General features: G+C 49.2%; 1 protein-coding gene across 1 annotated transcript in view; it reads right to left on the bottom strand.

Annotated features, from left to right (window-relative positions):
• The window catches only part of HYDIN (HYDIN axonemal central pair apparatus protein), a 443,011-nt gene extending 419,436 nt beyond the window's left edge, over positions 1-23,575 (bottom strand). Inside the window, exon 1 of the mRNA XM_074968344.1 lies at positions 23,488-23,575. The gene's annotated coding sequence lies outside the window, so the exon portion shown is untranslated. The remainder of the gene's footprint in view (positions 1-23,487) is intronic.
• Positions 23,576-24,524: the final 949 nt, after the last annotated feature.

The following is a 24,524-nucleotide window of genomic DNA, read 5'->3' as shown; positions in this document are numbered from 1 at the left end:
TTCCACAGGTGGAAAGAGCTGGAGATGAGACTAAGGTTAAAGGCCACCATGGATGATCAGCATCAAGAGAAGATTGCGTCAGAGTCTCTTTACTGGCAAAACATTCTGAAAAGGCTCATTGCCATTGTGACAATGCTTGCAGCCCAAAACCTAGCCCTGCGTGGCCCTGCAGATCAGCTGTATGTGCCAAACAATGGAAACTTCCTTAAAATTGTGGAGCTGATGGCTGAGTTTGATGCTGTTCTCCAGGAGCATCTAAGAAGAGTCACCACCCAAGTCGTGGTACACACACCACTACCTTGGAAAAACAATTCAAAATGAGACCATACAGTTACTGGCAACAAAAGTCAAACAGAAGATTGTGGCAGATCTGAAGTCAGCAAGATATTACTCTGTTATTCTGGACGGCCCACCTGACATCAGCCATACGGAACAAATGTCTTTAATGGTGCGTTTTGTAACAACAACAGAACCTAGTGACAATGTCCCGGCAGTGGTGACTGTCAGAGCATTTTCTAGAATTTATTGGCATTGATGATACCACAGGAGCTGGTATGACAAATGTGCTTCTTAAGAAGCTGGAAGATACGGGAATTGCGATAGCTGACAGGAGAAGTCAGGACTACAATAATGGTGCCAACATGAGAGGAAAGAACAGAGGAGTGCAGACATGGATCTGAGAGTTAAACCCTCGAGCTTTTTTTGTCCCATGCAGTTCTCATTCATTGAACTTGGTGGCCAGTGATGCAGCATCAGCTTCTAGAGAGGCTGCTGAATTTTTTAATGTAATTCAAAGCATCTATGTATTTTTCTCTGCCTCAACTCATCGATGGCAAATTTTGAAGCAACATCTGGGAACATCCTCTCTGACACTGAAACCACTGAGTGCCACACAATGGGAAAGTCGAGGGGAGGCGATAAAGCCTATCAAACACCAAATTGGGAAGATAGATGATGCCACAGTTGCCGTGATGGAGGACAATGCTAGGACAGGAACTGTTCGTGGGAGAACAGTGGCAGAGGGAAATGGAATCGCCAGAAACATACATCACTTCACATTTCTGTGTGGCTTAGTGCTGTGGCATGACAGACTGTTTGAAATAAATGTTGTAAGCAAGAGACTCCAAGGTGCTGACCTTGATCTATCTGGAGCAATGGAACAACTGGACAAAGCAAAGTCAGACCTACCGTCGTACCGGTCAGATGGGGGATTTCAAAACGTTCTGAAGAGTGCGCAGAAGTTGGCAGAGGAACTCCACACTGAAGCTATTTTCCCACCCATTCAAGAATACAAGAGTCACCGAAGAAGACGACTTTTTGATTACAAGGCACGGGATAATCCCATAAGAGATCCCAAATAACTATTCAATATTGAATTCTTTAACCAGGTGCTAGATTGTGCAATACAGTCAGTTGAAGAACGTTTCATGCAGCTCAAGGAACACAGCAGTGTATTTGGGATGTTGTAGGATATTCCAGAATTCCTCACTATATCTGAAGAAGACCTACAGCAGCAATGCAGGGCACTAGAGACAGTGTTGACACATTATGACATGCGTGATATTGATGCGAGTGATTTAGGTGATGAACTGAAAGCCCTTTCATGATACATTTCAGCAGGATCAACTTCAAAGGCTGTTCTGGAATATATGTGCACAAATAAAATGACCACCCTCTTTCCAAATGCTTTTGTTGCTCTGCGCGTACTTCTAACACTTCCTGTAACAGTTGCCAGTGGAGAACACAACTTCTCCAAGCTGAAGTTAATAAAAACACATCTACGCTCCACAATGACACAGGAGAAGCTGGTCGGCCTTGCAACCATCTCAACAGAGCATGAGCTGGCCCAGACTGTGGACCTTCAGGAAGCAGTTCAGATCTTTGCAACCAAGAAGACACGGAAAGCATCACTTTGATTATTTAAACAGATAAAAATGCCAATGTTTACTATGCAGACAAGAAAAGTTGCATTTGCTGTTCAGGCATTAGAAAGTGAAGTGTTACTTAAAATTTTTGAACAAGGCATTTTAAGTTGTTAGTTCTCCTTTATTGGGGTAGGTAGCAGACCATGAGAGGAGTAGAACGGGAAGAAGGCAGAATGGCGACCTTTCAAAGTTTTGGCCCAAGCGAGGGGGCATGGGAGCGTCATTTGAGCTCCCTGCCTCAGATGCCAAAATGTTGTGGGCCGGCCCTGTTCTAAGTGCACTACCCCACACTGCACTCACTGCTTCTAGTGGGGGAAATCCACCTCTGAATTGCCTGGCCAATATGCATGTAAAACCTCAGCTACACCATTGCATTAACATGGGGATTCCCATTCAACATCCGTAAGTTTCCCAGGGGCATGTCTGTTCAACCAAGTTAACATTAACACATACATTGTTTGGGGGAAGGGTAAAATGTCACTTGGGGTCTGTCTACACTACAAAGAAAAACCTGTGGCACCAAGTCTAAGAGCCCAGCTCAATTGACTCAGGCTCACAGGGCTCAGGCTGCAGGGCTGAAAACAGAAGCCTAGATGCTCAGGCTGGAGCTGGAGCCTGGGCTCTGAGACCCTCCCCCCTTGTGGGTTTCAGAGCCTGGACTCCAGCATGAGCCCAAGTCAGTTGACCCAGGCTCTGTCTTGGGTTGACAGGTGTCCAGTTTTCAACCGTGGTGGCTCCGGTCAGCACAGCCGCTAAAAGGCCAGTTGGCCACAGTGGGGCAGGCAGGCTCTGTGACCTGCTCTGCGCAGCTCCCAGGAACCGCAGCCAATGGGAGCTATGGGGCTGGTGCCTGTGGGTGGGGCAGCGCATGGAGCCCCCTGGGCGCCCCTCCACCTAGGAGCCGGAGGAACATGCTACCACTTCCAGGAAGACACACGGACTTCCTCTGCACCCTGAACCCCCTCCCATGCTCCAACCCCGGCTCCAGCTCAAAACCCCCTCCCACACCCAAACTCCCTCCCAGACCCCACACCCCCTCCCACACCCCAGTCCCCTGCCACAGCCCTCAGCCCCAACCTCCTGCACCCCAAATCCCTCATCCCTGGCCCCACCCCAGAGCGAGAGCCCTCAACCCCTCCCAAACTCCAAACCCCTCAGCCCCACCCCCCAGCCCAGAGCTCCCTCCTGCACCCCAAACCTCTCATCCCCAATCCCACTACAGAGCCCGCACACCCGCTGGATCTCTCCCCCCTCCCCCCTGTACCTCAACCCCCTGCCCCAGCCTGGAGCCCCTCCTGCACCCCAAATGTCTCATCCCTGGCCCCAGCCCAGTGAAATTGAGTGAGTGAGCAAGGGTAGGGGAGAGCAAGCAAGGGAGGGAGGGGGGACAGGACCTCAGAGAAGGGGCAGCACAAGGGCGGGGCCTCAAGCCAGGGGCGAGGCAAAGGTGTTTGGTTTTCTGCAATTAGAAAGTTGGCAACCCTAGCTCTGAAGTCACACAGGGGTCAATTGGTGTGAGCTGCAAATATATTATACAGAAGACATGCTAGAAAAGAGAACTGCAAAGAGGACAATACAATTTTAAACCGCCTCAGGGGCTGGATCCTATAAGGTGTTGAGGACCATCAACTTCCCTTGACCATAGCTGGACTTAAAGGCACTCATCATCTAGCAGGATCTGTCCCATGTACAGTTGGCTTTAAAAAGAAAAGCATCATTCCAACAGCAACCTATGAAATAATAATTACCCCTCTCTGCCAAAGAATACAGCAATGCGAACTGGTCTACACTGACAAGGTACATCAGAATAGCTACGTTTCTCAGAGACGTAGGTAAGCCAACCTACACCCCTGGTGTAGACAGTGCTAAGTCAACGGAAGAATTTTTCTGTCAGTTTAGCTACCACCTCTTGGGGAAGTGGATCACTTACACCAACGGGAGATCCTATCCCCACGCTGTAGTAACTGTCTACACAGAAGCACTACAGCAGCGCAGCAGCAGCTGGGCCTCTGTAGCATGTTAAGTGTACACAAAGCCTTAACGAGGAGGAGCTCTGTCCCCCATGGGAATGTAGCAGAATAAGCCACGTTACAACATGGGATCTGTGTTGGTGAGTATCTGGGTATCTGAGTGTGTGTTTGTTGAGAGGCTCCGAGTGTTTGTAGTGAGGGCAGCTTGAAAGTTTGAGCGAGCGCTTGATTGGTTGGCTGAAAAGGGCGGGAGTTGGGAGTGTTTTGTTTCAGGTGAGCCTGGCTGTTTAAAAAAGCCGGTGCTCCGCGAACCAGCTGAGCAGCGGGGAACAGCAGAGCAGCAAACAGCAGAAGTTTGCCTGGGAGTTTGCCTGGGGTGAGCCCACTGAGGCTTGCACCCTGACAGCTTCTCTGAGTAAGTACTGCATCTCCTGAGGAAGCTCGTAGAAGGAAGGTAATATGGATGGGGGGTGTTCAGCTGTTGTGACCTGCACTGGATGTGCCATGTTTGTCTTTCTTCCACAGGACAAAAGCGACTTTGTGTGTACAAAGTGCAAGCTGGTCTCCATATTGGAAGAGAAGGTTCAAGGTCTGGAGCAACAGGTATCGACCCTGCGTTGCATAAGAGAATCTGAAGATTTCCTGGACAGACGTCAAGATATGCTTCTACGGGCACAAGGTTCTGAAGATTCAGAGCAGGATGCGCAGCGGGGACAGGAGGACGGTGAAGAAATTTGGCAACATGTGACCTCCAGAAGAAAAAGGGGGAACGTCCATGTACCAGCAACGCAGATACATGTAAGTAACCGTTTTCATGTTCTCTCCACAGGTACCATTGCGGGGAGTGGCCCAGATGATACATCTGGGGGAAGGGAGCAGAAGGAGACTCCGCCGATTGGAAGGCATGAGATACACTGTCCTAAGGTTAGGGGTTCCACGACCACCACTCCCAAGAGAAGGAGGCGGGTGGTGGTGGTCGGGGACTCTCTCCTCCGGGGGACTGAGTCATCTATCTGCCACCCTGACCGGGAAAACAGAGAAGTCTGCTGCTTGCCAGGGGCTAAGATTCGCGATGTGACGGAGAGTCTGCCGAGGCTCATCAAGCCCTCGGACCGCTACCCCTTCTTGCTTCTCCACGTGGGCACCAATGATAGTGCCAAAAATGACCTTGAGCGGATCACTGCAGACTACGGGGCTCTGGGAAGGAGGATAAAGGAGTATGAGGCGCAAGTGGTGTTCTCGTCCATCCTCCCCGTGGAAGGAAAAGGCCGGGGTAGGGATCGTCGAATCGTGGAAGTCAACGAATGGCTACGCAGGTGGTGTCGGAGAGAAGGCTTTGGATTCTTTGACCATGGGATGGTGTTCCAAGAAGGAGGAGTGCTAGGCAGAGACGGACTCCACCTAACGAAGAGAGGGAAGAGCATCTTTGCCAGCAGGCTGGCTAACCTAGTGAGGAGGGCTTTAAACTAGGTTCACTGGGGGAAGGTGACCAAAGCCCTGAGGTAGGCGGGGAAGCGGGATACCGGGAGGGAGCAGGAGCGTGTGAGAGGGGAGGGCTCCTGCCTCATACTGAGAATGAGGGGCGATCAGCAGGTTATCTCAAGTGCCTATATACAAATGCACAAAACCTGGGAAACAAGGAGGGAGAACTGGAGGTCCTGGCAAAGTCAAGGAATTATGATATGATTGGAATAACAGAGACTTGGTGGGATAACTCGCATGACTGGAGTACTGTCATGGATGGGTATAAACTGTTCAGGAAGGACAGGGAGGCCAGAAAAGGTGGGGGAGTTGCACTGTATGTAAGGGAGCAGTATGATTGCTCAGAGCTCAAGTATGAAACTGCAGAAAAACCTGAGAGTCTCTGGATTAAGTTTAGAAGCGTGAGCAACAAGGGTGCTGTTGTGGTGGGAGTCTGCTATAGACCACCGGACCAGGGGAATGAGGTGGACGAGGCTTTCTTCGGGCAACAGACAACAGTGCACAGACAATCCAGGAAGTTTTTGGAAACTGTAGGGGACAATTTCCTGGTGCAAGTGCTGGAGGAACCAACTAGGGGCGGAGCTCTTTTTGACCTGCTGCTCACAAACCGGGAAGAATTAGTAGGGGAAGCAAAAGTGGACGGGAACCTGGGAGGCAGTGACCATGAGATGGTCGAGTTCAGGATGCTGACACAAGGAAGAAAGGAAAGCAGCAGAATACAGACCCTGGAATTCAGAAAAGCAGACTTTGACTCCCTCCGGGAACCAACGGGCAGGATCCCCTGGGAGAATAACATGAGGGGGAAAGGAGTCCAGGAGAGCTGGCTGTATTTTAAAGAATCCTTATTGTGGCTACAGGGACAAACCATCCTGATGTGTAGAAAGAATAGTAAATATGGCAGGCGACCAGCTTGGCTTAACAGTGAAATCCTTGCTGATCTTAAACACAAACAAGAGGCTTACAAGAAGTGGAAGATTGGACAAATGACCAGGGAAGAGTATAAAAATATTGCTCGGTCATGTAGGAATGAAATCAGGAAGACTAAATCACACCTGGAGTTGCAGCTAGCGAGAGATGTTAAGAGTAACAAGAAGGGTTTCTTCAGGTGTGTTAGCAACAAGAAGAAAGTCAAGGAAAGTGTGGGCCCCTTACTGAATGAGGGAGGCAACCTAGTGACAGAGGATGTGGAAAAAGCTAATGTACTCAATGCTTTTTTTGCCTCTGTCTTCAGGAACAAGGTCAGCTCCCAGATTACTGCACTGGGCAGCACAGCATGGGGAGGAGGTGGCCAGCCCTCTGTGGAGAAAGAAGTGGTTCGGGACTATTTAGAAAAGCTGGACGTGCACAAGTCCATGGGGCCGGATGCGTTGCATCCAAGAGTGCTAAAGGAATTGGCGGATGTGATTGCAGAGCCATTGGCCATTATCTTTGAAAACTCATGGCGATCGGGGGAAGTCCCGGAAGACTGGAAAAAGGCTAATGTAGTGCCAATCTTTAAAAAAGGGAAGGAGGAGGATCCTGGGAACTACAGGCCAGTCAGCCTCACCTCAGTCCCTGGAAAAATCATGGAGCATGTCCTCAAGGAATCAATTGTGAAGCACTTAGAGGAGAGGAAAGTGATCAGGAACAGTCAGCATGGATTCACCAAGGGAAAGTCATGCCTGACTAATCTAATTGCCTTTTATGATGAGATAACTGGTTCTGTGGATGAAGGGAAAGCAGTGGACGTGTTATTCCTTGACTTTAGCAAAGCTTTTGACACGGTCTCCCACAGTATTCTTGTCAGCAAGTTAAAGAAGTATGGGCTGGATGAATGCACTACAAGGTGGGTAGAAAGTTGGCTAGATTGTCAGGCTCAACGGGTAGTGATCAATGGCTCCATGTCTAGTTGGCAGCCGGTATCTAGTGGAGTGCCCCAAGGGTCGGTTTTGTTCAATATCTTCATTAATGATCTGGAGGATGGTGTGGATTGCACCCTCAGCAAGTTTGCGGATGACACTAAACTGGGAGGAGTGGTAGATACGCTGGAGGGTAGGGATAGGATACAGAGGGACCTAGACAAATTGGAGGATTGGGCCAAAAGAAATCTGATGAGGTTCAACAAGGACAAGTGCAGAGCCCTGCACTTAGGACGGAAGAATCCCATGCATGGCTACAGACTAGGGACCGAATGGCTAGGCAGCAGTTCTGCAGAGAAGGACCTAGGGGTGACAGTGGATGAGAAGCTGGATATGAGTCAACAGTGTGCCCTTGTTGCCAAGAAGGCCAATGGCATTTTGGGGTGTATAAGTAGGGGCATTGCCAGCAGATCGAGGGATGCGATCGTTCCCCTCTATTCAACATTGGTGAGGCGTCATCTGGAGTACTGTGTCCAGTTTTGGGCCCCACACTACAAGAAGGATGTGGAAAAATTGGAAAACATCCAGCGGAGGGCAACAAAAATGATTAGGGGACTGGAACACATGACTTATGAGGAGAGGCTGAGGGAACTGGGATTGTTTAGTCTGCAGAATAGAAGAATGAGGGGGGATTTGATAGCTGCTTTCAAGTACCTGAAAGGGGGTTCCAAAGAGGATGGATCTAGACTATTCTCAGTGATAGCAGATGACAGGACAAGGAGTAATGGTCTCAAGTTGCAGTGGGGGAGATTTAGGTTGGATATTAGGAAAAACTTTTTCACTAGGAGGGTGGTGAAACACTGAAATGCGTTACCTAGGGAGGTGGTGGAATCCCCTTCCTTAGAAGTTTTTAAGGTCAGGCTTGACAAAGCCCTGGCTGGGATGATTTAGTTGGGGATTGGTCCTGCTCTGGGCAGGGGGTTGGACTAGATGACCTCCAGAGGTCCCTTCCAACTCTGATATTCTGTGATTCTATGAACACCATAAATGTATACATTGTGTCTGTCGGAGGAAATCTGAGATATTTAGAAAAGGTAAAAGAACATGTTGTGTAAGGGTCATGGTCACTAAAGATTATTTTAACTGAAGAGATTAAATAAATACAGTCACATCATTCCTGATGGCAAAGTACCACTCACAGCAATCCTCAAAGGAAAATCCACAAGGAGATGCTATATCCCAGTCCTGTGAACAATGACATGTGCCTCTCCAGATCTACTTCAAGGGTTGTCATTCAAGTTCATGTTAGTCAAGAACTAGACCCCTTTCCCACTTAGCCCATCTAAACGTCACTGATCTGTACCAATTGTCATTAAATACCCAGAAGGAGAATATCATATTAAAAGATTTTCAGCTCTATTATCCAAAAACACTGATTTACAGCAGAGTCCAGCAGTCAGGGACTAGGACTGCCAGTCAGGAGGTCTGAATTAGGAACATAGGCCTGGGTCACTGATCCGGGCCCCTGCTATCGCAGGCAATCCTGTCATATAATCCCATTCATTAGCTCCTAGTCTCAGCTCTCCCACTGACTTGCAACAGTAAATTGGGCAAGTCATCTACCCTTCCTGTGACTCAGTTCCCCATCTGCAGAATAACAATAATGATGGGCTAGCCACTTATGTGACCAAGGGATGAAATGTGTTGAGTGGGATGGTCATGTAGTAGGTGCTCAGATCAGCAGTGTGGCCAGATATCTGACCATCAAGCAAAGTAACACTGAAGTTGAAAGAAATTTGTCTACTTAAAAGTTGTAGTGTTAGATGCACCTAAGAGTAAGACTTAGGAATGTGGTTTTAGGAGCTAGTGTGATTGTCTGGTTATTCTGCTCCTTCATGCCATATGTTAGTAAACTGCATAAGCACTTATGGAGAGGATACTTTTACCTTTCTCTCTAGCACCCCCCTACTCACCTTTTTAAGCTGGGGCTGGGGGGAATAAACATTACATAACAGTCTAAAGCAGTGAGACTCAGACTGAGACTCGGGAGTCGCAAGTGGCTCTTTAATGTGTCTCCTGCGGCTCTTTGCAGCACGATATTAAAACACTGTGTGATCTGATTATTAACCAATCAGGATGCTTTTACTATGTTATTAACCAGTTGAAGAATACTTGGTCAGCCTTTTTGCTGTGACAATGATTTATATATTAATAAAAACAGTAAATGAAACAATGAATTCACACAACTGTGGCTCTTTTGGGTAACGTTGATGACTAATTTGGCTCCTGAACCACTGAGGTCTGAGTATCACTGGTCTAAAGCAAGGACTGTAAACAGGCTGAATAAAGTCTCTAGGCCCCAATCCTGCGAGATGCCAATTGCTGTTAGTTCCGAGCTTTTCACAGGATCAGGTTCTCACTTTGCATGTCTGAACTCTGGAGCCCCCCCTCCCCCCAATCACCACCACCACCAGTCACTGTTTGTTGACTTTAAGGTGAGTGTTGCTTTCAGAAGGCTCCCAGGATCAGGCCCTTTAGATGTAAGACCACTTGCTAATAAAGGGTCAAACTATGGCACCGCACGGAGAAGTAAGGTGGTGCAAGGCACCCTCTGACACCCCATACAGGAGGTAGCAGCATGTGGAGGGACATAGCCTGTGCAGAGCTGGTACATTCGTCCTCTACATAAGTTGGTGGGGTGGGGAGGGGAATGAGAGAGGAGACATGGTTCCAAGCCCCAGTCCGGGAAGTAATGACCACTGTACCTGCCGCAGTGCTCCATGGGATCTAGCATAGGTTACTTCCCCCTTGGAGAAAGGGAAAATCCAGGAATCTGAAAATCACAGACTTCCTTCTGGTCTGCTCCACGGCCAGCACAACAAAGAACAAAGCCACCATTTAGTCCTAGTTGAGAATACACGGTCCAACCCAGTGAAGTACTGAGCATGTTTTGATTTCAGTGGGATCTGCAAATATAGTGCACAGGCAGCATCTTGCTGGGCTGAATGCATATTTTAATCAATAATAAAAACCAGGCCTATTCTATTGTTCAGTTCAGCTCCTGCAGTGTCAAGCACAGTATAAGAATTCTGATAGACAGAAAGGCCAATCTGACAGTCAAAAAATGGATGATGACATTTTTAGGGCACCCACACACATTGACTGTATAAGGATACTTGGGTGCAGCAGCTCAAGGACCATTAACACTGTGTCTTACAGGCTCATAGTCATTCTAGAAGGAGACCTAATGGCTCAAGCTGAAAATGCAAACATAAAAGAATCACCCCAACATGTCTATGGTGAGCGTTTTTATAATGGTATTTCAAGAATAACTGGATTACCTGTTCCAATCTTTAACTGTAACTTGCTCCACTTTTTTCTATAATTCCCAAGTTTATATTTCTTGTACTTTGCCAACCCCCAGCTCCGCACTCTTCTCCTGCCCTAGAATGGAGACACTCAACATCTCTCATGGCCATTGGGCTCCTCCCTTGTGTGGCCTGTTTTATGTCATCCCCTTCTGCTTGGGGAGGAAGAAGGCATTTCACACTGGTCACCAGACAGGGCTGGTCTACAGCCTGCTCTTAAAGGCCCCATCTACTCCAACAGCTGCAACCGAGTCACAAGATCCAGATACAACAGTTCAAAGCTACGGTCCAATTCCATAACTGGTTAAAACCCTGGAGTGTCCAAGACATTACCCATAATACTGACACACAGTTCAGTGCTGTCTGTGCTACAACTGTTCACCATGTGGTAACTGAATTCCCTGGCTCAGTTATGGCTGGAGAGCGGATGGAGCCTTATTCTCCTTTCGCTTTGTCACTCAATACCTTGGGAAGCGCAACTCAAGCTCCTCCTGCCACTTCATAAAGGCTGGATTTACTTTTCGGGAGGCCCTGCTGCCTGAGTGAACTCGGATTTCTGAACTACTGCCTGCTGGATGGCCCAGGGGACTAGGACCCTTTCACCTGTATGGCTGGCTCTACTCCATTTCTGGTCGGCTGTGACTAAAAGCCGTTACCTTCCAATGACCATCAGTGGCCTGTGTCAGAACATGGAACACAGCAGGTGGAATTTTGAAAGAGGCACTGACAGCACCAACCGCTGCTGGGCAGCTTCTCTTCCCTCTGCAGGAAACTCCTCTTTGTGTGTAACTGACAGGCACCCAGTGTGCTACTCCATCCCCTCCTTGTGTGTAACTGACAGGCACCCAGTGTGCTGCTCCATCCCCTCCTTGTGTGTAACTGACAGGCACCCAGTGTGCTACTCCATCCCCTCCTTGTGTGTAACTGACAGGCACCCAGTGTGCGCTCCATCCCCTCCTTGTGTGTAACTGACACGCACCCAGTGTGCTGCTCCCTCCCCTCCTTGTGTGTAACTGACACGCACCCAGTGTGCTGCTCCATCCCTTCCTTGTGTGTAACTGTCAGGCACCCAGTGTGCTGCTCCATCCCCTCCTTGTGTGTAACTGACATGCACCCAGTGTGCTGCTCCGTCCCCTTCTTGTGTGTAACTGACAGGCACCCAGTGTGCTGCTCCGTCCCCTCCTTGTGTGTAACTGACACGCACCCAGTGTGCTGCTCCATCCCCTCCTTGTGTGTAACTGACACGCACCCAGTGTGCTGCTCCATCTCCTCCTTGTGCGTAACTGACAGGCACCCAGTGTGCTGCTCCATCCCCTCCTTGTGTGTAACTGACACGCACCCAGTGTGCTGCTCCCTCCCCTCCTTGTGTGTAACTGACATGCACCCAGTGTGCTGCTCCATCCCCTCCTTGTGTGTAACTGACATGCACCCAGTGTGCTGCTCCATCCCCTCCTTGTGTGTAACTGACAGGCACCCAGTGTGCTGCTCCATCCCCTTCTTGTGTGTAACTGACAGGCACCCAGTATGCTGCTCCGTCCCCTCCTTGTGTGTAACTGACAGGCACCCAGTATGCTGCTCCGTCCCCTCCTTGTGTGTAACTGACAGGCACCCAGTGTGCTGCTCCGTCCCCTTCTTGTGTGTAACTGACAGGCACCCAGTATGCTGCTCCATCCCCTCATTGTGTGTAACTGACATGCACCCAGTGTGCTGCTCCATCCCCATCTAGTGGTGGCTGGGCTACATATAAAGGTTTATGAGCCTGCTACAGTCTTAGCTAACAGCTGTGTCTTTTAGTTCAGCCAGTAGAGGCTGATGCTTTAAGACCCACAGGTCAGTTTCAGTCCCCGCTGCTGCTGACTCAGCCAGGATGCAGCATTATGTTTGCATACCCACTCCAACACAGGGCTCCAGAGATATCCATAACAGCAGATTAACTTTGAAAAAGGCATCTTCATCTTCCCTTATTGCTTGTCTGTTGACGACCTTCAGGACTGTTTTTGGTCACCTCCTCTTCTCTCTCGTTACCTCCCCTGATATCTACTACAACCTCTATGAATGACCCTGAGATGTACTTTTCTGGACCAGGCTCTCCCCAGCTGCCCAGTATCTCCCCCGCAGTATCTCCCCCCAGCTATCTGTCTTTCTGAAAATTTTTCCTTTTGCTCCTCTCCTCTACCACTGATGATGGCTCCACAATCCTTACTGCACCCCAGGCTCCTAATCCTCCTCTCACTCTCCATCTCTTACCTACCCAGTTTCTTGCTATATTGTGGCATTTCTTCCTCTTTTATATGACTAAATTATCCTCTAGAAGTGATTGTCCTTTAGGCAGTTCTGGGACACAGTACAAGGGAAGGATGGGATACAGAAGCCTTCTACTGCTTGTGCTGTATATGCTGTGTGAATAAACAGAAGTCTTTTGTTTCCAAAACCTCAATAGGGCATCTTTCAATGAGGCAGGATGACCAGTGACCATAAAGTAGAGGTGGAAATTAAGAGGCTTAATGTCCAAGCCCAGGAAGGAATGACTAGCTATGACTGTGATTCTTGGTCATTTCGGGGGAGAGAGCTGAGATCTTCCACTCCAATTTCCAAAATATGAGGGAGTAGGAAAACAATATTTCCCGAAATGACCAAGAATCATAAAAGACCCTGCATCAAAAAGTGATGATGAAAAGCTATGCCTAATGTACAAGACAGGTAAGAGACACCAGAGAAGACATTGCATTATGTAGCAACCTGCCACTGGATCGGGAACAGACTCTGCTGACAAACAGAAACAGGAGATCACACAGTGTAAAGTGCCATCCTGAGCAGAACTCCCGCTGACACACAAGCAGTCTGTCTCTTCCTTACACTTTGACAACACTTGTATAGTTTGCCATGCCACTGATAAGAGGAAGCATGGTCTGGTGGTTAGGGCACTAGTCTAGGACTTAGAAAACCTGGGTTCACAGATGTCATGGGTGACCTTGGCACTTATTGCTCAGTGCCTCATATCGCTATTGCACATATGGGGATAACAGCACCACCTTGCCTCACAGAATCATAGACGAGCTTTGAAAGAGATCTCAGGAGGTCATCTAGTCCAACCCCCTGCTCAAAGCAGGGCCAATCCCAACTAAATCATCCCAGCCAGGGCTTTGTCAAGTTTGGCCTCTAAGGATGGTGTGATAAATGAAGGTGGGGAAGGAGTAGCTTCCTTTTATTGACACCCAGCCAGCCAGTTAGCTATAAAAACCCTCTTGGTAGCTGTTCTCTACTTGCTTTACCTGTAAAGGGTTTAAAAAGCCCATAGGTAAAAAGAAGAGAGTGGACAGCTGACCAAAAGAGCCAATGGGAGGGCTAGAATTTTTTTAAAATTGGGAAAAATCTTTCCCTTTGTCTGTCTGTAGTTGTTCTCCAGAGAGAGGAGACACAGAGCAGGAACAGAGTTAAACTATGCTATAGGAAGCTTTAAACCAGGTATGAAAAATCATCAAATCATACCTAGGAATTGCTTATCTGAAACCCCAGATATGTAAGTAAATCAGAGAATGTCTAGGAAGACATGATTGGGGTTATTTCTTTTATTTCTTATTGGCTTGTGGACTCCTCTGTGCTAACCCCAGATGCTTTTGTTTTGCTTGTAACCTTTAAGCTGGACCCCAAGAAGGTTATTCTTGACGTTTTATTTTTGTAAGTGGGTTTTTAAAATCTAGCAAAACCTATGTTCCAGAGGTATTTTCTTTCTTTTTGTTTTTAATAAAATTTACCTTTTTAAATAACAGGATTGGGTTTTTTATGTACCCTAAGAGGTTTGTGCATATGTTGTTTAACTAGCTGGTGGCAACAGCTGATTTCCTTTGTTTTTCTTTCTCAGCTCTTCCCCGGGGGGGGGGGGTGAAAGGGCTTGAGGATACCCCACAGGAAGGAATTCCCAAGTGCGCCTTCCTGGGTTCTAAAAGGAGATTTTGCACTTGGGTGGTGGTAGCTTCTACCCATCCAAGGTCAGAGAGAAGCTGTAACCTTGGGAGTTTAATACAAGCCTGGAGTGGCCAGTATTCATTTTTAGAATCCTTGCGGGCCCCCACCTTCTGCACTCGAAGTGCCAGAGTGGGGAATCAGCCTTGACAGATGGGAGATTCCACCACCTCCCTAGGTAACCCATTCCAGTGCTTCACCACCCTCCTACTGAAATAGTTTTTCCTAATATCCAACCTAGCTAGACCTCCCCCACTACAACTTGAGACCACTGATCCTTGTTCTGTCATCTGCCACCACTGAGAACCGCCTAGCTCCATCCTCTCTGGAACCACCCTTCAGGTGGTTGAAGGCTGCTATCAAATCCCCCCTCACTCTTCTCTTCTGAAGACTAAACAAGTCCAGTTCCCTCCGCCTCTCCTCATAAGTCATGTGCCCCAGCCCCCTAATCATTTTCGTTGCCCTCCGCTGGACTCTCCAATTTGTCCACATCCCTTCTGTAGTGGGGGGGCCCAAAACTGGACGCAATACTCCAGATTTCAGAGTAACAGCCGTGTTAGTCTGTATTCGTAAAAAGAAAAAAGAAAAGAAGTACTTGTGGCACCTTAGAGACTAACCTGGTTAGTCTCTAAGGTGCCACAAGTACTTCTTTTCTTTTTTCTTTTTACGAATACTCCAGATGTGGCCTCACCAGTGCCGAACAGAGGGGAATAATCACTTCCCTCGATCTGCTGGCAATGCTCCTACTTATACAGCCCAAAATGCTGTTAGCCTTCTTGGAAAAAAGGGCACTCTGTTGACTCATACCCAGCTTCATAGGGGTGTTGTGAGAGGTGCTCAAATACTGCGCAGCTGGGGGCCAGATAAGCACCTAAAATAGACAGAACTGAACTGCACGGGGTGTAAATCTGCACAACATTTAACCTACTGCTTTTGGTTTGTAGAGAATCCTGTAAAATACAAGTGTTCCCACCTCATAATCCCTCCACTCTGCCCACCTACTCTGTTCTTGTGAGCAGCTTGCATGTTTCAGGACTCTCGATGGAACCCAAGAACAGAGCAAGTGGCAAAGATATACACATGATAACTGCAAATAAGCCCATCCAACCGGCTTTACTTTTACTGTGATGGGTCACCCAGCAAAGAAACAGGGATTTTATTATATTTACCATCTTCATGTAAGAACACTGACTTGTTTTCAAGTAGCTGTATGCTTTGGGAATTTTTTAATTCGAGGATAGGGGGCATGGACCGGTGTTCACATTGCACTCCCCATCAGTACCCGGCCCTAGCCAGGGAGCTAATGATCCAACCAGCAGACCAAATTCTGTTTTGAATCCTGGCCACGTGCCACCTGAGGCACGTTGCGCATATGCTACGAAAAAGAATTTGAGGATAGGGTAAGTGTTGGCTCTTTAACTTTCATAGTAGCTGTCATAGTCTTTAAGTGAGTTGTTGCACTAATTAATGTTTTAGGTATTTCTTTTTTAAATGTAATGTCACTGTTAGATCCATCTATCATTGAACAAACAGGACACACAGCATTATGTGGAATCAATTCTTCCTTGGATGAGCCGGTGACTTGGCCTGTGCTGCTATGCTTTATGTCACCAAGATCCCTCAACAGAATTATTTCCTTGTAAATCACAGAAGCTCATCTATTATTATGAATGAATCACTCTGCTATGAATGATTGCAGCAGCATTCCAAAGAACACCTTCTAACAGCATCTGTTAATGTTCCAAGAATATCAGATAAGTTAATTTCATCACTGCGGATAAGCTAGTTAGTTCTTTAAGAAAAGAAGTTTCCACATCAACTCACAAACTAGGATTCAAATTCTGTTTTATGCAACCAGCAAGGACGTTGGTAATATCAAGGCAAAAGGTGGAGCAGAGTCAATCTTTTTCCTGCAGCATAGCATACTCTGACCATTCCTTTGGGGTTGTCCTCTTGTTTATATATGGTGCATGCTTCAATTAATAGCAGGCATACAAAAAACAGACAAGGGCACATGTTCCTGATCACTTTCCTCTCCTCTAAGTGCTTCACAATTGATTCCTTGAGGACATCCTCCATGATTTTTCCAGGGACTGAGGTGAGGCTGACTGGCCTGTAGTTCCCAGGATCCTCCTTCTTCCCTTTTTTAAAGATGGGCACTACATTAGCCCTTTTCCAGTCGTCTGGGACTTCCCCCGATCGCCACGAGTTTTCAAAGATAATGGCCAATGGCTCTGCAATCACATCCGCTAACTCCTTCAGCACTCTCAGATGCAGCGCATCCGGCCCCATGGACTTGTGCTCGTCCAGCTTTTCTAAATAGTCCTGAACCACTTCTTTCTCCACAGAGGACTGGTCACCTCCTCCCCATGCTGTGCTGCCCAGTGCAGTAGTCTGGGAGCTGACCTTGTTCCTGAAGACAGAGGCAAAAAAAGCATTGAGTACATTAGCTTTTTCCACATCCTCTGTCACTAGGTTGCCTCCCTCATTCAGTATCCCTACCCTCCAGCGTATCTACCTCTCCTCCCAGTTTAGTGTCATCTGCAAACTTGCTGAGGGTGCAATCCACACCATCCTCCAGATCATTTATGAAGATATTGAACAAAACCGGCCCCAGGACCAACCCTTGGGGCACTCCGCTTGATATCGGCTGCCAACTAGACATGGAGCCATTGATCACTACCCGTTGAGCCCAATGATCTAGCCAGCTTTCTATCCACCTTATAGTCCATTCATCCAGCCCATACTTCTTTAACTTGCTGGCAAGAATACTGTGGGAGACCGTGTCAAAAGCTTTGCTAAAGTCAAGGAACAACACGTCCACTGCTTTCCCCTGATCCGCCGAGCCAGTTATCTCATCATAGAAGGCAATTAGATTAGTCATGCATGACTTGCCCTTGGTGAATCCATGCTGACTGTTCCTGATCACTTTCCTCTCCTCGAAGTGCTTCACAATTGATTCCTTGAGGACATGCTCCATGACTTTTCCAGGGACTGAGGTGAGGCTGACTGGCCTGTAGTTCCCAGGATCCTCCTTCTTCCCTTTTTTAAAGATGGGCACTACATTAGCCCTTTTCCAGTCGTCTGGGACTTCCCCCGATCGCCATGAGTTTTCAAAGATAATGGCCAATGGCTCTGCAATCACATCCGCTAACTCCTTCAGCACTCTCGGATACAGCGCATCCGGCCCCATGGACTTGTGCTCGTCCAGCTTTTCTAAATAGTCCTGAACCACTTCTTTCTCCACAGAGGACTGGTCACCTCCTCCCCATGCTGTGCTGCCCAGTGCAGTAGTCTGGGAGCTGACCTTGTTCCTGAAGACAGAGGCAAAAAAAGCATTGAGTACATTAGCTTTTTCCACATCCTCTGTCACGAGGTTGCCTCCCTCATTCAGTAAGGGGCCCACACTTTCCTTGGCTTTCTTCTTGTTGCTAACATACCTGAAGAAACTCTTCTTGTTACTCTTAATATCTCTTGCTAGCTGTAACTCCAGGTGTGATTTGGCCTTCCTGATTTCACTCCTGCATGCCTGAGCAATATTTTTATACTCTTCCCTGGTCATTTGTCCAATCTTCCACTTCTTGTAAACTTCTTTTTTGTGTTTAAGATCAGCAAGGATTTCACTGTTAAGCCAAGCTGGTCGCCTGCCATATTTACCATTCTTTCTACACATCAGGATGGTTTGTCCCTGTAGCCACAATAAGGATTCTTTAAAATACAGCCAGCTCTCCTGGACTCCTTTCCCCCTCATGTTATTCTCCCAGGGGATCTTGCCCATCATTTCCTTGAGGGAGTCAAAGTCTGCTTTTCTGAAGTCCAGGGTCCGTATTCTGCTGCTCTCCTTTCTTCCCTGTGTCAGGATCCTGAACTCGACCATCTCATGGTCACTGCCTCTCAGATTCCCATCCACTTTTGCTTCCCCTACTAATTCTTCCCAGTTTATGAGCAGCAGGTCAAGAAGAGCTCCGCCCCTAGTTGGTTCCTCCAGCACTTGCACCAGGAAATTGGCCCCTACACTTTCCAAAAACTTCCTGGATTGTCTGTGCACCGCTGTATTGCTCTCCCAGCAGATATCAGGGTGATTGAAGTCGCCCATGAGAACCAGGGCCTGCGATCTAGTAACTTCCGTGAGTTGCCGGAAGAAAGCCTCGTCCACCTCATCCCCCTGGTCCGGTGGTCTATAGCAGACTCCCACCACAACATCACCCTTGTTGCTCACACTTCTAAACTTAATCCAGAGACTCTCAGGTTTTTCTGCAGTTTCATACTTGAGCTCTGAGCAATCATACTGCTCCCTTACATACAGTGCAACTCTCCCACCTTTTCTGCCCTGCCTGTCCTTCCTGAACAGTTTATATCCATCCATGACAGTATTCCAGTCATGTGAGTTATCCCACCAAGTCTCTGTTATTCCAATCACATCATAATTCCTTGACTGTGCCAGGACTTCCAGTTCTCCCTGCTTGTTTCCCAGGCTTCTTGCATTTGTGTACAGGCACTTGAGATAACTCGCTGATCGCCCCTCATTCTCAGTATGAGGCAGGAGCCCTCCCCTCTCGCGCGCTCCTGCTCATGCTTCCTCCCGGTATCCCACTTCCCCACTTACCTCAGGGCTTTGGTCTCCTTCCCCTGGTGAACCCAGTTTAAAGCCCTCCTCACTAGGTTAGCCAACCTGCTTGCGAAGATGCTCTTCCCTCTCTTCGTTAGGTGGAGCCCATCTCTGCCTAGTACTCCTCCTTCTTGGAACACCATCCCATGGTCAAAGAATCCAAAGCCTTCTCTCCGACACCACCTGCGTAGCCATTCGTTGACTTCCACGATTCTAGAGCAGCCTTGTTCATTCTGCCTCTATCCCACCTCAGTCCCTTCTCCGCATGCTATCCCCCACTCCTTCTGCTGGCAGGGCACTGGGGCAGTCAGACACAGCTGCTCCACACTGGCTGGGAACTAGCAAGGGGAGCAGCAAGAGCAGAGCACAAGAAGCAGCAGCTTGGCTACCTACAATTCCATTGCCAGCGCAGGCTCTAGCCTCTGGTGGCCAAGAAGAGAAACTACTGGGAATCCTGCTAGATGCCCGAAATTCCAGCGGCTCACGGCAGGGAGATGCGGGGGGTATGTGTAGGGGGGAGTGCGGGGGCCCCACCTTTGCTCTGCCCTGCCCCGATTCCAACCCCTTTCCCAAGGCCCCGCCCCCGCCTCTTCTCCACCTCCTCCCCCGAGTGTGCTGCGGCCCGGCCCCTCCCTCTCCCTCCTGGAGTGCCCCGGGCAACCTGAGCGCCGGCAAACAGCTGTTTGGCAGCAGGCGGGCACTGGGAAGGAGGGGGAAGGACAGGAATACGGCACGCTTGAGGGAGGAGGCAGGGAAGAGGCGGGGAAGGAGGGAGCTTGGCTGCTGGTGTGGGCGGAGCCTGCAGCAGGAGCCCCAGGACCCAGCAGGACCAAGCTTCTGCCCCCACAGCTGCCCTGCCCTGGGGGCCCCTGTCGTTGGGGGACCCCATGCCAGGGCACCCTGTGTTTCACTATAAATCCGCCTCTGCTGACTGCTGTTTAAATCAAACCCTGCAATCTGGGATGCAAGACCCGCCACCTCTACATTCCAGTCCCTCCAATATTTTACAATTTATGACTGTCAAGCTGTAATTTACTACAGAAATAAACTCTGCCATATCTGAGATTACTAATTAGGGCTCTCAGATTACATCATCCTGTTATTCCTTTTTATTAAACTTCCGTTCTCATCTGACAGTGATATGGATCAGCAAGCATCAGAAATACAATGCCAACAGCATTTCCCTCCCAAGTTCCATTACAATGCTGAAATTTCATGACTTCCTGGAATACCTATAATTAATATCTAAACCCATTTCTAAATATTTTAATATTCCTTTCCCTTTCACAGATCTCTGCTCTTCAGGCTTTCTAACATGCATCAAGTTCTCTTTTATTTAAAGACATTTATTTCTGGCATGAATAAAACCAGCTGAAGCTTGGAATATGTTTGTTAGGTTTTGAATGTTTCGAACCTCGCATGAGGCTAACCTCTTTGAGAAGGAGAGGAGGAAACTAAACAAATAAGAAGGTGCTTTAGGATTGGATGCAAATGTCAGTAGATTGGGCCATGGAAGCAGCAAAACTCTGCAGGGTGAACTCTAGCAGGGCCTAATCCAAAGCCCATTGAAGTCTACGGAAAGACTCCTAAGCCAAGATCCTCATATGCATTTAGACACCTAACTCCCACAGATTTCAACAGGAGTTAGACACCTAAATACCTCTGAGTATCTGGGCCCCACTGACTTCAATGAGCATTAGATCTGGTCCAAAGTTTCCTGCTGTGGGAGGGGATTAAGAAAGGAAATGGAGCTTGTAGTGTATTAGATCTACAGAGGCAAGAGCCATCAGCATGGGCTGCTCCTCCATGGGACATCACTGCTCCCTGGCACCATGGACTTTGAAGCAGTTGTGCTGCTACTGCCTGGGATCCCTTGCCCAGAGAGAACCCAGTGGGACATACTTATCCAAGCTGTATTAAGTTCTGGATGGATTTCCACCTGGAAATCTAGCAGATTTCCATTGGAAGGTAACTGCTCCTTTGCTCCACCACCATACAGCATGGAGAGGCATTCACAGGGTGTTAAGAGGTGGAGAACTGAGCCACAGAGGTGGATCTACACCCATTCTGCATAGGCAAAAAGAGATTTGCCTACAGAAGCAGAGGACTCTGATGTATTTTTATTAGGGCGAGAATACATAGGTACAGTGCCTTGCACCAGCTGCTTTGAACCAGTATATGGAGCTGTAATGAACATTTGTACCAGTGTCATTGGGATGGGGTCACATTCCCCTAATAAGGTACTCACAAAAGCAACAGATTCACTTCATCATCATGAATATATAGAAAAAGAAGTGGTTGAGAAATGGAAATACCACATTGGATCAGAGCACTGAGCCACCCAGTTCAAAGTCCTGTTTCTCATGGTGGCCCGTACCAATTTCTTCGTGACAAAAACCTGTAGTGGACAGTTACTGAATAACCTGTCCATAAGGGAAATTTTTTCCTGACTCCTAGCAATTGGTTCATGCCCTGAAGCATGAAAGTTTACAACCCTTAAAATATTTTAGCCTCTCTAATTAACTGAGAATATTCTCCTTATCCATATAAAAGTCTGATCTTTTTATAATCCTATGGGTTACAGATTGGGAAATGAGGCACAGAAAAGATAATGCTAAAATGTTCCAAAGTGACCTCTGCTTTTGGACACGCAACTTGAGCCACTTAAGGCCTGGAACCACTCAGCACCCAGCACACCTCCTAAAGTCAACAGGGGCTGTAGGTTGCACAGACTTTCTGAAAACAGGCCCAAGGCCTCTGAACCTGAACACCCAAAGCTGCAGGCCACTCTGGAATATTTTAGCCTAAGCTCCTCACCCCAACTCACCCAGCACATAAGTGGCAGAGCTGGGAGCAGAACCTCTTCTCCTCACAACTAGCCCCGTGCCCTAAACTAAGGTGAGAGCATGCCCCCCAGGGGAGAAAGCCCTGTGATGTTTCCCTTGTAGGGTTTCCTCCATATTCTTCTTCCAGGGCATGGGGTTTGCCCCCAGCCTGATTCTACAGAGGCAGCATGGATTCTAGCACACAATCCCCTGGAGATTAACAGGAATCTTGTGGACCTATTGCATGGTGGCCCTGTGCACCTAACCCAACTTTGGGGGCCCTTGCAGCTTACCCGAGCTCTACGGGCTCCCTCCTCCTGCAGCAACCCTCAGGGCCCCCTTTAAAGTGGGTTCCCTGGAGGGGAAAGGACACCCCAGGAGTGTTAATACAGCAGTTCATCCTATCAACATGAGTGCAGAATACCCAGGGGTGGTGGGGAGGGAACAATAAATGTGAGCCCCAATGCACCTGCCTCACCCCCTTCCTACCCTAGGATCTCTGGGACTGAACTGAGCCATCCGGGGGAGAGGCCACTGCTTTCCCTCACAGCTTTCCATGCTGAGGGTCCTAGCCACACCCATGTATTACGATCAGGTACCCCTGGGTCTTCAAACATGTTACCAACAACCCCTCCCTTGGCCAGCCAGCATGCCGGAACATTAACCCCCGCCACGTCCGTGCCCAAAGGGCAGCTGGACAGTCTGTCCATCCATTACATGCCAAGAGCGGGATTGGGGACTCCTGCACAAGTTGGGGTAGGGGATATATCCATCCAGATCCAGACCCTGCCTGGAGCTGTGTGCTGAGAACCTCCCTGGCATCCCCTGCAGAGCAGGGCCTGGCTCCCCAGAGCTCTGCCCACTCCCCCCGGTCTCTGTGCTGAGCCCCCCAGGCATCCCCTGCAGAGCTGGGCCCGGCTCCCCGGAGCTCTGCCCCCCATCTCTGCACTGAGCCCTCCCTGGTATCCCCTGCAGAGCAGGGCCCGGCTCCCCAGAGCTCTGCCCACTCCCTCTGGTCTCTGTGCTGAGCCTTCCCTGGTATCCCCTGCAGAGTGGGGCCCGGCTCCCCGGAGCTCTGCCCCCCATCTCTGCGCTGAGCCCTCCCTGGTATCCCCTGCAGAGTGGGGCCCGGCTCCCCGGAGCTCTGCCCCCCATCTCTGCGCTGAGCCCTCCCTGGTATCCCCTGCAGAGTGGGGCCCGGCTGCCCGGAGGTCTGCCCCCCATCTCTGCGCTGAGCCCTCCCTGGTATCCCCTGCAGAGTGGGGCCCGGCTCCCCGGAGCTCTGCCCCCCATCTCTGCGCTGAGCCCTCCCTGGTATCCCCTGCAGAGTGGGGCCCGGCTGCCCGGAGCTCTGCCCCCCATCTCTGCGCTGAGCCCTCCCTGGTATCCCCTGCAGAGTGGGGCCCGGCTGCCCGGAGGTCTGCCCCCCATCTCTGCGCTGAGCCCTCCCTGGTATCCCCTGCAGAGTGGGGCCCGGCTCCCACGGGGGACGTGGTTGGACACTTACATGCTCAGTCCCTCTTGCTGCAGCCTGTTTAACAGCCTCACCAGCACCGCAGCCTCTCCCGCTCTGGCTGCCAGCCCTGGCTGTTACCCTCGTTCCCGTAGCAACCAGGGCCTGCCAGCCCTCCAGCAGGGAGCTGGCTCTGGGCTCCATGGCAACTGTAGGGACGCCTGCAAGGGCGGTGGCCCAACGGAGGAGGCGGAGGCTGGTGCTTGGGGCCCTGCAGGAGAGGACAGCTTCTTAAGGGGCCCCCCACCCATTGTATTTGATTGTCATGAATGGAGGTTATAGGGAGCGGAGGGGAGGGGAGAGCTGGATTAACCTTTTGTGGGCCCCGGCTCCAAACATATTTGTGGGCCCCTAAGTAGTCATTGTGGCTCCGAGTGTGGGCCTGGTGTGGCAGGGCCATTGCTGCCCTAGTATACCCTGTACTGAATCTCAGAGACATTTTTCATTTTGATCACACACCTCTATATGACTAGCTGCATTGCCATACACAGCTCCCTCAGCCCCCAGTTTTTCTCATTGAGCTCTACCCATGTGGGTTTACCAGTGTCCACAGTGAGCAGAACTTTCATAGTGATCAGGGAAACTCCCCACAGATTTATCTCCTTCCTCATTCAGACCTTCTATAGCCATGTCTCCAGTACCACCCTACGTCACCAGTCCCCATATGTGGTCCTAGTCTCAGCTCAAAGTTCCAAAGCCAGCAGATACCTGATCATTTCTGACAAATCCCTTCCCCAGCGCCCATCCCGCCATTTGAGCAAGCCACTTGCAAACACCATTTCCCCAAAGTGAGGACTTAGCCCTTGGGAATCTGAAGACACCAGCCTTTCTCCCTCTGCTCCCATCTACATGCTAGTCTACTACCTGATCACCACTACCTCTCCCCATACTAGTTTCCTTTCTACTTTGGACATGCTCCCCAACCAGCTAGGGCTATTTTGCCGCTGCAAGCCTGACCTGCTTCCTCCTTCCCCACTCCCCTTGACATTCCTTTCCTATTGGTGACCTCTGTTCCCTGAGGTTAACTCCAG

Source organism: Natator depressus, chromosome 12, assembly GCF_965152275.1.
Source record: "Natator depressus isolate rNatDep1 chromosome 12, rNatDep2.hap1, whole genome shotgun sequence".
Classification (NCBI taxonomy): Eukaryota; Metazoa; Chordata; order Testudines; family Cheloniidae; genus Natator; species Natator depressus.
The sequence above is the reverse complement of the archived record's forward strand: the minus strand, read 5'-3'. Positions and strand labels throughout refer to the sequence as shown.